The following is a 13,802-nucleotide window of genomic DNA, read 5'->3' as shown; positions in this document are numbered from 1 at the left end:
GCATGGTGGGAGGGAGGGCAGGAGGAGGAAAGGCGATGTCTATCCAGTTCAGGGATAGTATTTCTCATAGTATGTACTTCTCTCAAGCACAAAGCAAATCTACTTTTAAATGTCCCAGGAATGGACTGTCCAATCCACAGGGGTATGAGGCTGGCCATCACAAATAGCCATAGTGAGGCCATCACACTGGACCACTCCAAACTTTTTCTCCTCCCTGTGAGGCAACATTACAGAAAAAAAAATAAAGCTACTGAACTCTGACCTCAATCCAGCTTGGCTATGCTGCTTACATTGCCCAAGGCCACAGGAGAGTTGAAACACAAGATTTAGAGATTCTGATATGTTCTATTTGAGTTTCTTTTTTTACTTTTGTATATAGAAAGGTACCATTATTTCAGAAGGAATGCTGATAACTACAGCAGACTACATTCTACACACATTAACTTACTGGTCATTACTGCACTGCAAAAACACCTTACGTGTGCATGGAGATTAAAAAGCCCCAAATAAGGAACAGGAACAAAAATTGTACCTGACAGTACATAACCACAACTTCCTTCTTTAAATTCTTCTAACTTCAAAAAGTATTGCATCATCCTAATGATCAATCTACTCCTAAACAGTTGTCTCCAAGACCTCTTTTTACATTGCACATTGGAGAAATGAAATGTTCAAAAATTTACAAGTGGAAAATACAAGTATGTAACAACAAAAACATTCAGTGGTTAAACTGACATTGAACAACGTGTTGTTTTTTTGTTTTTTTGGGGGGGTTGTTTTTTTGTTTTGTTTTTCACAAAAGGCACATACTCAAAAATACTCTACTCATAGGGAAATCCCTGTTATTTACTTTCTCAATGCAAAGTCTTTCAGAAGCAAGCATGTAGTCAGCTTGTGTAAGTCCTTCCTCCAAAAGACTTTAGTCAATGCCAGTAGAGCAGTGAGCTGTCAACACAGGAATGACACTGCTATTCCTTGTGCTACAAAAAGAGTTCTTTCCAATATATATTTCCTATGAATTTCAATTTTAATTTTTAAATATTTTTAAAGCTGAAAGATTGACTTCTATTCAAAAATAGTCTATCCCAAAGTACTACTGAAATCCACAAAACTTTTCTGTCAGTATATTTATTCTTCAAAAGTAAGTGGAATTTGCATTGTTTTGCCTTTCTTCCCTTCCCTTTCTGTACAGGTGGTTATTTGCAAAAGTATAAGAAAAGATACTTAAACAACTTATTGGTATTAATCCTGTTTGAAAGTGGCAAACCACTATTGCAGAACTACAGTTATTGGATATATTTTAGTTGGATGTGACTGGTAAAGATGAAGAATCGGTAACTCCCTCATTTATTCACACACATACACACATACTCAATCACTCACTCATACACACACCATGGCTGCCAAGTCATAAATTAAGCAAAGATGCCTTCATCCTCAGGCTGTGTTTTGGTGGTTGGGTACATGAGTGACTTTTTATTTATTGTTTTCACTTTTTAATGAATATATTTAATTTTATACTTCAAAGTTTTAAACTTGAATGTATCAGCACTAAGAAATATCTAGCAGGCATCCTGGATACTATTTCAATTTAAAACAACTTGGACAGCTAAAATCTCCAAAGCTACCAGTATATAGGAGAAACATGGCCAGAGGAGAAAACTAATGTATCTGTTAGCAAGAAATCCTCAATTAAGAATGTAAATCTAGCAGGCCTCATCCATCCCATTTTTCTGTACTTCTTTGACTGACACACTCATTCTAATCCAATGACTGCTCTACTGGCATTGACTGAAGTCTTTCGGAGGAAGGAAGGACATGGAACCTTGCTGCAGACAGTAAAATCTGCAATTTGTCCTCTTACTTAAGAGGATTCCTGTCCACATTTCAGAAGGGGCTTTACCATCCCCTACCCATTCTATCAAAACTTAGCCATCAGTATCCATGCCATCCCCGAGGGACCAGAAGATGCTTGGGTAGAAATTGGGAACCAAAATTTTAGGACTTCTTAGGTGCAGAGGCCACCCAAACTACTGGGATCATTGGCGCAGTAGGAGAGGAGATATGTCAAAATGAAAAAGTTACTTACAGACTGGAAACAGTGCCACTGTCATCTTGAAACCAGCGGGGCAACCCCCCGCGGCCCCTCCTTTGTTTGCCCAGGCGGTGGCTCTCTCGGGCCGGAGCGCGTGTCCAGCGCCCCGGGCAGCGAGGGGCTAGCCGGGCACCGAGGGCTCGGCATCTGACCGCCCGCGGCGCACCCGGTGGGCGGCTCATCCCGCTCCAGCTGGGGTCTCTCCATTTTCAGGGCCCAGAAAGCAACAATAAGCCGATCGGAGCAGCAGCCCGGGCTCTTCTCTCTCATGCCGCCCAACACCCCTCGGGCCCGGGATCACCCCGCCGGGGCCCGCCACGCCCCGATCCTGAGCCCTCCCGGGGCAAGACGCGGAGTGACCAGCGCACCCCGCACGCCCACCACCCTGCGCGTCTCCCCGCGTTCGCAGCAACCCCCGCCTCACGGTCCGCTGTGCTCGGACGGACGGCCACCGTAGAGAAGCCCCGTGGCCATGCCCGCCGGGGGTCCCGGGGTCTGGGAGCCGGGGGTCGGCGCAGGGAGGGGGCCGCGCCGTCTCCCCGCGGGCACCCGCCTCCCCCGAGCTCCCGGTCTTTGTGTGCAAAGTAAGTGCGGGAGGCGAACCCACCTCGGCGCGCGCACAAAGGCGCTCGGCTCCCTCCGCGGCGCTCGCTCCGGGGCTGCGGCGGCGCTCGGGGGCTCCCCGCGGCTCTGGGCGGCAGCGGCGGCGCGGACGCGGCTCAGACGGCGGCTGCGGCCCGTCCGACGCAGGACAGCTCTTCACACCCGCGGCCCCGCGCGTCCGAATTAAGCGGCGGGGCGGGCGGGGGGCGTGGCGACGCCGCGGAGGCCCCGCCCCGGCCCCGCCCCTCCCCTCCGCGCTGGCCTGGGGCCCGCGCTCTCTCTGCCGCTGGGAGCGACGAGAAAGTCTCCGGGTTTGGTTCCGGGAGGTTTTCCCTGTGTTGCATTAGTTTGGTTGGCTTCGGAACTCTCGAAAGAGAAGAGGAAATGTTGGGAGAACAAAACTACGTGTCACCAGATGAGAGAGATGGGAAATCAAAGGTGGCTGGTGGGTGTCTGGCCTCCTTCTCTACGTCTGTGATGGTCTGAGATTACTGTCTTGGAAGAAAACTCAAAAGGAGTTACAAGGAAAAGGAAACAGATTTGATGTAATTCTACAAATGTCAAGCAAGAGCTTGAAACCCAGTGACCTGGGAATTTTCTCATATTCCTCACTCCCTTTCTCTTCCTCCCCATCAAAAGGTAATTGGATATTTTAATCTGTGCGCAAGGAGAAAAGGGTTTGTTTTACCTCTTTTTACTCTCTGGTGTGTTTTTTGTTTTTCAGCTCTCTTAGAGTAAATTACTTCTCTATCCAACCCTAAGACTACCTGAATCTTAGTAGATACAAAAATGGGTGATACCTGTTTCAGGGTCACAAACAAGGACAGGGTGATGGATGTTAGATCAACAGTGATTTAATTTTCTTGGAAACAGATTACTGAGTGTTTACTTATTGGGAAGCTTTTTAGAGTAAAACAGCTTGGTCATGATTACAGAAAAGTCATATCAATTATGCATTTCAATAAACAAATTACTCCTTTATAGGACCTGGCCATTCTTAGGTCCCGGAAGCCCACCAAGGGGTGGAATCACCAGCCACAGGATTTAGAGGGGAAAAAAGCTCCTCTTGGCCAAAGAAACTGCCCTGTGTAAACTTCATCCACGGTGTTTCCCACCAGTCTTCCTTCTCTCCCCTTTGCATTGTGCTATTTCTGTTCTTGGCAATGGGTTCCCTGTCACCAAACCAAAACCTTGGATCCAGCCTAGATTTTCCCCTCACTCTTCACATGAAATTCAATTCCAAGTCCTGTGCATTCTACAGGATGCCTATCCCCATCTGGCACAGCCACAATTGACTTTTGGAGTCTGTCACCATACTGTGGCACTGGTCTCCCAACTCTCCCCAGCCTCCAATCTCATACGCTCTTTTTCTCCAAACTGCTTCCCCGGTGACCTTTCCAAGTGCAAATATACCTGGGTTCTTCCTCTCCTTAAATGAGGTGCCGGATTTCTATTATGTGATTAAGTCCAAGCTCCTTAGTACAATACCCCAAAGGTCAGCCTTAACCACTTCTGTGAACTCTTCCTACATCCCTCAATCACCCATAGCTTCACTCAGCCAGGTACTATATTTGCTAAATGGCCCTGCTCTGTTAATATGACGACTGGACGAAAGAATGTCACCTTTTATGTTCTTCCCCGTGCCTCCTCTCTGCCCAACACACCTTATCCTCCACCCCTTCATCTCCTAAGAACTCTCCTCTATGAGGTTCCTCTTAAAAACCTTCCCTCTCCTGCTCAAACTGAATGGACCTTATCTGTCTTCCCCACACCTAACACAGTCTTGTAATTATTGCATTGCAGAATTGGTGCTTGGTATACTAGTATATACTAGTACATGTCTTTACATCTTTGTGCTTAACCAAGTGTCTGGCATATAAGAAGTGTTAGGGAGTAAATTATGTCCCCACCCCCAAATTCATATGTTGAAACTCCAACCCTCAATGTGACTATTTGGAGATAGGGCCTTTAGAGAGATGATTAAGGTTAAATGAGATCATAAGGGCAAGGGCCTAATCCAGTAGGACAGGTGACCTTTTAAGAAGAGGAAGAGACACCAGAGATTTCACTCAGCCTGCACACACACAGAGAAGAAGCCATGTGAGGGCACAGCTACTAGTAGAAAGCTGCCATCTGCAAGCCAGGAAGAGGTCTCGCCAGAAACCAACCCTGCCAGCACCTTGATCTTGGACTTCCAGCCTCTAGAACTATGACAACATAAATTTCTGTTGTTTAAGCCACTGTTATGGGAGCCCAAGAAGACTAATAACTAGATGCACATTAGCCTCTAGATCTAATCTTAGAAAAGCACTAACCTACCAATGAGCCTGTAATGTCCCCTCAAAGCAGCCTGGACAAACTTCTATGATGCCAGCACAGTGGACAGTGTCTGGATATGGTAAGTGACCACACACCCTTTTCCCTGTCCCATGAGACAAATAGAAACATGCTGCTTATTCCATAGTCTGAGATATAAATGTCCATAGGCTCTCAGCCATGGCCCTTCTCTTGAATCAGGAACAATAATTTCTCTTAAACCAAAAACAATAAGAGGAGATCAAACATTACTTTGAACTTCTTACATCAAAGCTTCATTAAGAGGCAGGACACCAACACTCATTTATTAAATCCACTGTTTGGGGGCTGAATATTTCACATTCTTTAGGAATCTTAGAGGGGTTTTGATCCATGAAGGATCAAGTATCCAATTTGGTTTGAGGTCCCTGGGGTCACTGTGGGTGGACCCCAGAAATAAGAACTTTACAGTTATAGACTATAGTGGTATTTATTTTTGTATCCATACCATCTACCAACAGTGCCTGGAACATAAATGCATGATAGATGTTTGTTGAATGAATAAGCCTGGATTTTTGGGCACAGCTAGACTCTTCATGGTGATTCCAGGTGACACCAAACTCCCAGCCTGAGTCTAATGTCCTGTAGATTTTATATTATGCTTGTGGACAGGGCTCCAGGAAAAAGGTCAGGTGAGCCAGTGGCCCAGGCACCTAGTGCTCTACATGGGTCTCTGCTCCTGGGCTAACACTTTATCAGGTGTGTGGAGGGCTTTTGTGATTTGCCTTCTCCAAATACAAAACAAAGAAAATACTGCTCTGAATAATTTTTTGAGTCACTTAACTGATCACTGATGGTAGATTCTCTAGTCTCACATTACTGGAAAACATACATAACTTTCCATCCTATAATACCCACAAGATTACTCATATACTCTGCTTTAGCATCACCCTTTAGCTTTGACATCTGGGGGCCTTTAAATTCATTCCTAAGGAAAACTGAAGAAAGCAGAGATGAACATTAGGGGACATAAAGTGGAGCAAAGAAAATCAATTTGGAATGTTGTTTTTTTAATGTCCTACTTTGGTCATTTACCAATGCACAATCTTCACTTTGTTTTTTGCCCTAACCATCATCCTGAAGAGCTCCAAAGAAATGAAACAAAGCTCTAGAGAAGGAAATTTATTTCTATGTGAATATTCTTTTGTATCTTAAATTTTGCACTGTATACATGGAATTTGAATAATCATGCAAAAATATATAAAGTTTTAATTTTAAAATCATATTTGAAGTCATGTTCTTTAATATCTGTATTAGTTATCTTTTACTGTATAACAAATCACCTCAAAGGGTAATGGCTTGAAATAAGAACTAATGATTTGCTCACAACGCTGTGGGTTGGCAGTTTGGGTAAGGCTAAGTCATGGCAGTTCATTTTTGCTTCATTTGGTCTTAGCTAGGCTCTATCGTGCATCTGCAGTCAGTTGGGAGGTCAACTAGGGACCAGCTTGTCCTGGGTAGCCTCAAAGTCCAGATGTTAACTGGAGCTATTTGCTTGGCTGCCTCAGATGCCCCTCACACAGCTCTCAACTGACTCTCTATGATCTCTTCACAGGGCAGCTGGGCCCAAGAGGGTGAAAGAGGAAGCTGTAAGGCCTCATGAGGTCTAGCCCAAAGATCATTCTGTTGCATTCCACCACTCAAAAATATCACAGAGCCAGCCCAAATCCAAGGTTTGGAAAAATAAACTCTACCCCTCAATGGTAGAAGAGGTAATCATATTACAAAGGGACAGGAGTACTAAAATAGGGGAATTTTGTGACCATCTTTGCAAATAATCTTCCCCTGAATCAGTTGTGGAACTATACAAAAGAGTATAACCATGACAGGTGATAACAGTAGTCTCAAGGGAAACCATTCTGATTATAAATAAGCCAAAAGTCCTTTCTGATTGAACATAATAAAACCCACAATAGATTCAATAAAGAACTAAGGCTTTAGGTCTCTAAAGAATCTAAGATTGACCAGATTCTAAATGGGTGTATTATTTATTGCTGCATAACTAATTAACATATATTAGCTTATCCTTGCTTTAGTTCACACACTCCCTGGTGGGGTTCTTTGCTCAAGACCCCCAAAACAGAAATCAAGATCTCGTCAGAACTCGCAGCTCAACTCATGTGGAGCTTGAGGTCCTGCTGGCTGAATTCAGTTCCTCGTGGTTGTAGGACTGGAGCCTCGGTTTCCTTACTGACTGTCAACTAGGAGCCATTCTCAGCTCCTAAAGGCTGTCCACATGTTACCATGTGGCCCTCTCCATCATCAAGTCAGCAATGGCACAAGAAATCTTTCTGGTGCTCCCAACCTCCACCTCCCTGGGTCTATGCTTCTAGACCGTGATTTAGAGTATTCACATGATTAGGTAAGGCCCACTCAGATCATCTATCTTAAGTAACTAATTTGAAAACTTACATTTGCAAAATCCCTGCACAGTAGTACCTAAATTATTGTATGATTGAATAATTGGGAGAAGGTGTGTATAACATGGAGGACCAGAAATCTTGGAGCCTATCTTAGAATTCTGCGCACATCATCAGGAATATAGATAGATGGATAGGCACATAGACAGACAGATGTTCCTTAATATAAAACATATAATGTGAGGGCAGCCAGAAGATGGGGAGATATCCCATACAAGTTTATCAGTTACTTAGGTAAACCAGAAGCCAGGTAGAAGAAAGAATTCTGATTAGGTAACAGCCTAGCTTCCTCCCATACAGCTCAACAGATAGTAAGTTTTCATTAAATCCTGATAACTTGATTACTGAAAAAATAAAGACATAGTTAAGAATATTAGCTAATTTTATCACCTAAGTAGCAAAATATGAATATAATAGCATTCCTTTTATTTTGCTTAGTTTGCACTGTTGTTCCATGGTAACACAATGTTCTAGTGTTTCTGTTGCTGCCCAATACTTTTCAATGGAGAGACTCATAGAACTCATTTGTAGAAAATTTTTGTCAAAAGATGTATGGCTTGCCAAATAAATATAGTATGTACCTTTTAAAATTAGTAGTACTTAGAAAGGGTCAAAATTATATAACCAAATCAAGAAGGATGTGTTATAAGTGAGATCCTGAGCTGCTGTGTTAAAATACTGGTAGTCTCTTTGCATGAGCATTCATGAGCAAAGGAATGGAATAATTTCATTAAATATGCTAATAACACCAATAATAAAAATGAATATCCTCCCCTTTAATAGTTATCTTCTACAACATGTTTTGCAAACCTAACATCAGTGGTGGAGTTCATAATGTAACTGAACACTAATGTTTCTAGACAGTTTAAAGTTTAGGAGTTTTAATTTCAATGTGTTCCCTAAAATGCTTAATTTAGTTTTAACAAAACACTTGCTCTTTGTTATTTATAATTTTAAAATCAAAGGTACTCTATAAAATGGTGATTCAAATGTGTAACTAAATATCACCTAAGAATCAAGAGAAACAGCTGTTAGTCACATAAACAACTATTAAATGGTGCAAAGACCTAAGTTTTATGTCTTTTTCTTTACATAAATCAGAAACCAGAAAGAAAGGATTTCCTGAGAGTCTTCCTGTATATTAAATCTAAAATTTCCAAAAAGCAGAGAAGGGGAAAAACACTGAAACTCTCATCCTGTTAAAAATATTAAGATATCTTAATAGTAGATAATAATGAGTAAACATACCATCTCTGCATTTAAGCATAATAAAGACAATTTCTGTATATTTCCTAATTCAAATAACTAACATATAAGACCAATGGCCAATTCACTGAGAACATTCTAGATTTTACTCAAACATTTTATTCTTCTTTCTGCTATACATTCCAGATACACACATTTCTATTAACAGGATGTATCCCTTAAAACTCTTGTATTGGTAGTACCTACTTGAATGCCATTTATATATACTCACCTACCTTTTAAATGATGCCTTAAAATAAGTTTATGGAGTATTGAAATGTAGACTAACCTGGGGTAAAAGAGATCTCAATCTTGGCTCTGCTCCTGGCTCTGCAATCCTAATTCTGTGACTTTGGACAAGATATTTAATTCACTGTTTCTTCTGGGTTTAATTCTTAATGATTCTATAGCAAGATATAGACATAATCTTCCATATAAAAACTGCAGCACTCTAGTATACATATATGTATACATACATGTATATATACAAAGGTGTGTGTATGTATACATATATATATATCTATAATAATAAAAGGGTAATATGCTAATTAGACCAGACATCTTCCAGGCGTCCTTCCTGACGAAGCCTGGGCCCAAGGGAAGCCATCCCAGGTCCCACGTGCCTGCAGGTGGCCCGAGGGAAGCCAGCCCAGATCCTGGGTGCCTGTGGGGGCGGCTGGAGGAGGGAAGCATCCCGGATCCCAGGTGCCGGAGGGAAGCCAGTGCCAGCAGCCAGGGTAAGGAAGGCCTACTCTTGCACAAATTTTTGTGCATTGGGCCTCTAGTCTATACTAATAAACGGGTAATATGCTAATTAGACCAGACATCTTATGGATGTCCTTCCGGACAAAGCCATGGTGGCAGGGGCTGAGGCAGAGGTGGTTAGGGGCAATCAGGCCAGCAGGGGAGGGCAGGTAAGAGTGATCAGGCTGGCAGAGAAGGGCAGTTAGGGGCGATCAGGCCAGTGGGGGGGGGGGCAGTTAAGGGGTGATCAGGCAGGCAGGCAGGCGAGCAGTTAGGAGCCAGCAGTCCTGGATTGCAAGTGGGATCCCAGATTGAAGAGCGTGCAGGACAGGCTGAGGGACTCCTACCCTCCCCCCCCCCGCACGAATTTCATGCACCAGGCCTCTATACTAATAAAAGGGTAATATGCTAATTAGACCAGACATCTTTTGGATATCCTTCCAGACAAAGCCATAGTTGCAGGGCCGAGGCAGTTAGGGTGATCAGGCTGGCAGGGGAGGGCAGTTAGGGGTGACCAGAGTGGCAGGCAGAGAGGTTAGGGGTGATCAGGCAGGCAAGCAGAGGCGGTTAGGAGTGATCAGGCCAGCAGGAGAACAGTTAGGGGCATGAGGCAGGCAGGCAGAGTGGTTAGGGGTGATCAGGCAGGCAAGCAGTTGAGTGGTTAGGAGCCAGTGGTTCTGGATTGTGAGAAGGTGCAGGTTGGGCTGAAGGACTCCCCTTGCCCCTGTGCACAAATTTCACCAGGCCTCTAGTAATAATAATATTAAAAGCATAATATACTAATTAGACCAGGCAGCCGAACAACCCTCTGAACGACCTTCTGGATGAAGCCGGGGCTGCGAGGGCTGAGCCCCTTGCATGAATTTTGTGCATCAGGCCTCTAGTATATATATAAAAGTTATAGTACTGATAGTGTTTCTGTTGCTGGCCCGGCTTGGCTAGAAAGGAGGTCTGTTCAATCCACTTTGAGTTTCCAAGTAAAGTCCAAACTGCAGTTAAAGTTAAATCTTGCCAGAGAAAGTTTGCTTATTAACTTTGCTTAGAGAACTGTATCACCCAGACATTGAAGTCCAAATTACTGGGCTTGAGTGGTAACATTCTTCTATTTCTTCTGCCCAATTTTAACATGAATTAAAAGTCTACCTAATGTTAGCTTTAGCTAGATAATGTTAATATGAATAAAAATTTGCACTTTATAAGGAGAAAGAATGAATGAGAAAAGGTTGAATATACTGGGGAATCTGAAGGCAATTTCTGGAGATGTTTATAATCCTCCCCATTAACCTCACAGACAGCCACTGTCCTTGCTCAAACAACCTGCCTTGTCCTAGTTCCAGCTTGCTCTGATGACCTCCCTTTTGCAAGTCAACAGCTGAGATACATAGCAGGAAAGGGTACTTTGACACACACCTGCTTTCCCCAGATCATTTCTGTCTACAACAACTGCTTAAGCCATCTGCTATCATCTACATCAGCACATGAAGGACTACTTAAAAGGGTAAAAGAAGGAAAAAATTCAAAAGTATAATGGAAATTATCTTTTTTTAAAGATAAAATTGACAAACTTCTGTCCAAAATGATGAGAGATAGAGACAGACACACAGAGTAGAACAAGTACAACGATATTGGAAATAAAAATGCAGACATAACTATAGGTGCCCAAAGGCTAAGAAGAGACTATGAAAACAAACTATGAACAATAACAATTTTATTTGAAAATTTAGATGAAATGGGGGAAGTCCTAGAAAAAGACAACTTCTTAAACCTGACTCAGGATGAAATAGGAAAATGGAATGTTTCATAAGTTTTCAATAAATGGGATCAACAATTAAAATTTTCTCATAGAAGAAGAATAACCTAGTACTAAGGAAATTGGTTTTAAGAATGATTTGCTAATGGCAGTTCTTAGCTTGGCTAGAGATATTTTTAATCTTTTTATTAGAGAGACAGTTTATCACCATGACTAACAGAACGCAGAGCTTCTCTTTTCACTCTTCACTTCCCTACTTATCTGTACGCCCCATTTCAAGAAGACCCCTAATAATCTTGGTCCCACAACTTTAAGATAATCTTAATTTCCTCTCTCATGCTCCAGATCCACTTAGGTCATCAAAACAAGCCATTACTTGCTCTGTCATTTCTCTCATATCTATATTTTCCTCTCCACCTCTATCAAGTTCTGCCTGAACCAAAGAAACTTAATCCTCCTTGATTGGACATCCACTGGAAGGAATGCTGCTTTACTTCCAAATACCCACACACCAGCAGGCCACATCCACCAGGCTAATCCAGTACAAACTGTACAGTGCTTCTCCCCTCAGATCCAGAGCAGTGGCTTTCTTATTAAAATTCAAAATTACTTCTTTCTTTCAGAAATGGTTTCCTTAGAGATAAAACTATCATATGATCCAACATTCCTTCTTCTGAGTATGTACCCAAAAGAAATTAAATCAGTACTTCTGGAGATATCAGTATTATCTCCTCTTTGCAGAGTTATTCACAAAATCTAAGACATGGAAACAACCTTAGTGTCCCTCAGTGGATGAATGGGTAAAGAAATTGTGCTATGTATATGCAATGGAACATTATCCAGCCATTTATAACATCATGGATGAAGGACATTATGCTAAGTGAAATAAGCCAAACACAAAAAGAAAAGAACTGCTTGATCCTCACTTATAAGTAGAATCTAAAAAATTTTGAATACACAGAAGCAGAGAGTAGAATGGTGGTTACCAGGGATAGGGAGGTAGGGAAAATGGGGAGATGTTATAGTTATATAGGATGAATAAGTCTGGAGATCTAATGTATAGCATGATGACTATAGTTATCAATATTGTATTGTACACTGGAAACTTGTTAAGAGAGTAGATTTTAGGCACTCTCAGTACACACACAAAAAATGGTAATTATATAAGCAAATGATATGTTAATTAGCTTGGCTGTAGTAATCATTTTACTATGTAGTATGTACTTCAAATATAACCATTTTTATTTTAAAAATTATTTTCTTTCTCCCTAAACAGTTTTCCTAAGGAGCCAATGCTAATTAATTCAACCGAGCTAAATTTATAAAGACTGCGGAAATTTACTCTTATAGAAAAATTCATTTTCTCATGAATTATAGTTGCTGATCAGAATTATTATTTTAATAAAAGAACTTTACACATCTTCATAAATATTAGTGTTGTAAGGATTTGGAAAGAGCTAGGTCTTAAATATTATTTATGAATAATATAAAAATAAATGTCTAGATAATTATTGCCTAATTAGCTGTTTTTTTTATATTTAGTATGAAAATAGATAAGCCAAGTTATGAAAGACTCTGAATAGTTCTTTTTTCATGAAATTTTTTTAACTGCTATACAATTCTAGATAATAAATTTAATTCAATTTCTGATTTTTCCACCTTCTCAAAATACAAATGAATTCTAAAATGAAACCTTCAGTACTCTATAAAGTGACATGTGGATTTGGAATTAATGTGTTCTTTTATCATATTTATTTATTTATTTAACTCTCCTTAATCTTAATTATGTTAATATAATAGTGCTCTTCTTGCATAATGCTATAGAATTTCTTTTTTCTTTTTGGTTAATCCTCACCTGAGGATATTTTTTCCATTGCTTTTCAGAGAGAGCAGAAGTGAAGGAGAAAGAAAGAAACATCAATGTGAGAGAGACATATCAACCAGTTGCCTCCCCGCACAAGCCCCTGACCGGGGCAGGAAGTGAACTTGCAACTCAGGTACATGCCCTTGACCAGGAATCAAACCAGAGACCCTTCCTTGTGTGGACTGATGCTCTAACCACTGAGAAACATGGGCCACGGCAATGCTATGGATTTTCAAGGGAAGAGTTTACCAGGTAAATATGAAGATGCTGCATAGGTGTGAATAGGACAACTAAATGATACCAGTAAATATTTATCCAATGCTGCTGCTTTTGTGTTGCTATATTTTTTCTTGCTTTTTTTGACTTTTAATTTTATTTTATATTGGTTTCAGATGTACCGCTTAGTGGTTAGACAGTCATTTACTTTACATAGTGTTCCCCTCTACATTTCCAGTACCCCACCTGTAAAAAAGCTGTGGTACATGTATATAATGGAATATTACTTGGCCATAAAAAAGAATAAAATCTTACCATTTGAGACATCATGGATGGATCTAGATACTACTATGCTCAGTCAGAGAAAGGCAAATACAATTCTTACTTATTTATGAGCAAGGTATGACTACCAACAATGGGGGGAAATCAAATTTTTCATGTTATGGAGAAGTCATCAAATCACATAATTAAAAATGCCTTAGGAGAGCAGTGCCATGCCTGGTATAAGAA

The 13,802-nt window shown here is 41.2% G+C and overlaps 1 protein-coding gene across 3 annotated transcripts in view; it reads right to left on the bottom strand.

The window, feature by feature from the left end:
- Positions 1-13,802, bottom strand: part of FAM107B (family with sequence similarity 107 member B) — a 270,606-nt gene that overhangs the window by 78,709 nt on the left and 178,095 nt on the right. The window contains exon 1 of one of the 3 annotated variants that reach the window (XM_059660048.1): positions 2,703-2,880. The exons of 1 other annotated variant lie outside the window; for it this stretch is intronic. The gene's annotated coding sequence lies outside the window, so the exon portion shown is untranslated. Of the gene's footprint in view, positions 1-2,702; positions 2,881-13,802 lie in introns of those variants that run through there. One more of the 3 variants, XM_059660040.1, reaches the window with a different exon arrangement.

Source organism: Myotis daubentonii, chromosome 1, assembly GCF_963259705.1.
Source record: "Myotis daubentonii chromosome 1, mMyoDau2.1, whole genome shotgun sequence".
Taxonomy (NCBI): domain Eukaryota; kingdom Metazoa; phylum Chordata; class Mammalia; order Chiroptera; family Vespertilionidae; genus Myotis; species Myotis daubentonii.
Note: the sequence above shows the minus strand (reverse complement) of the source record. Positions and strands in the feature narration are given on the sequence as shown.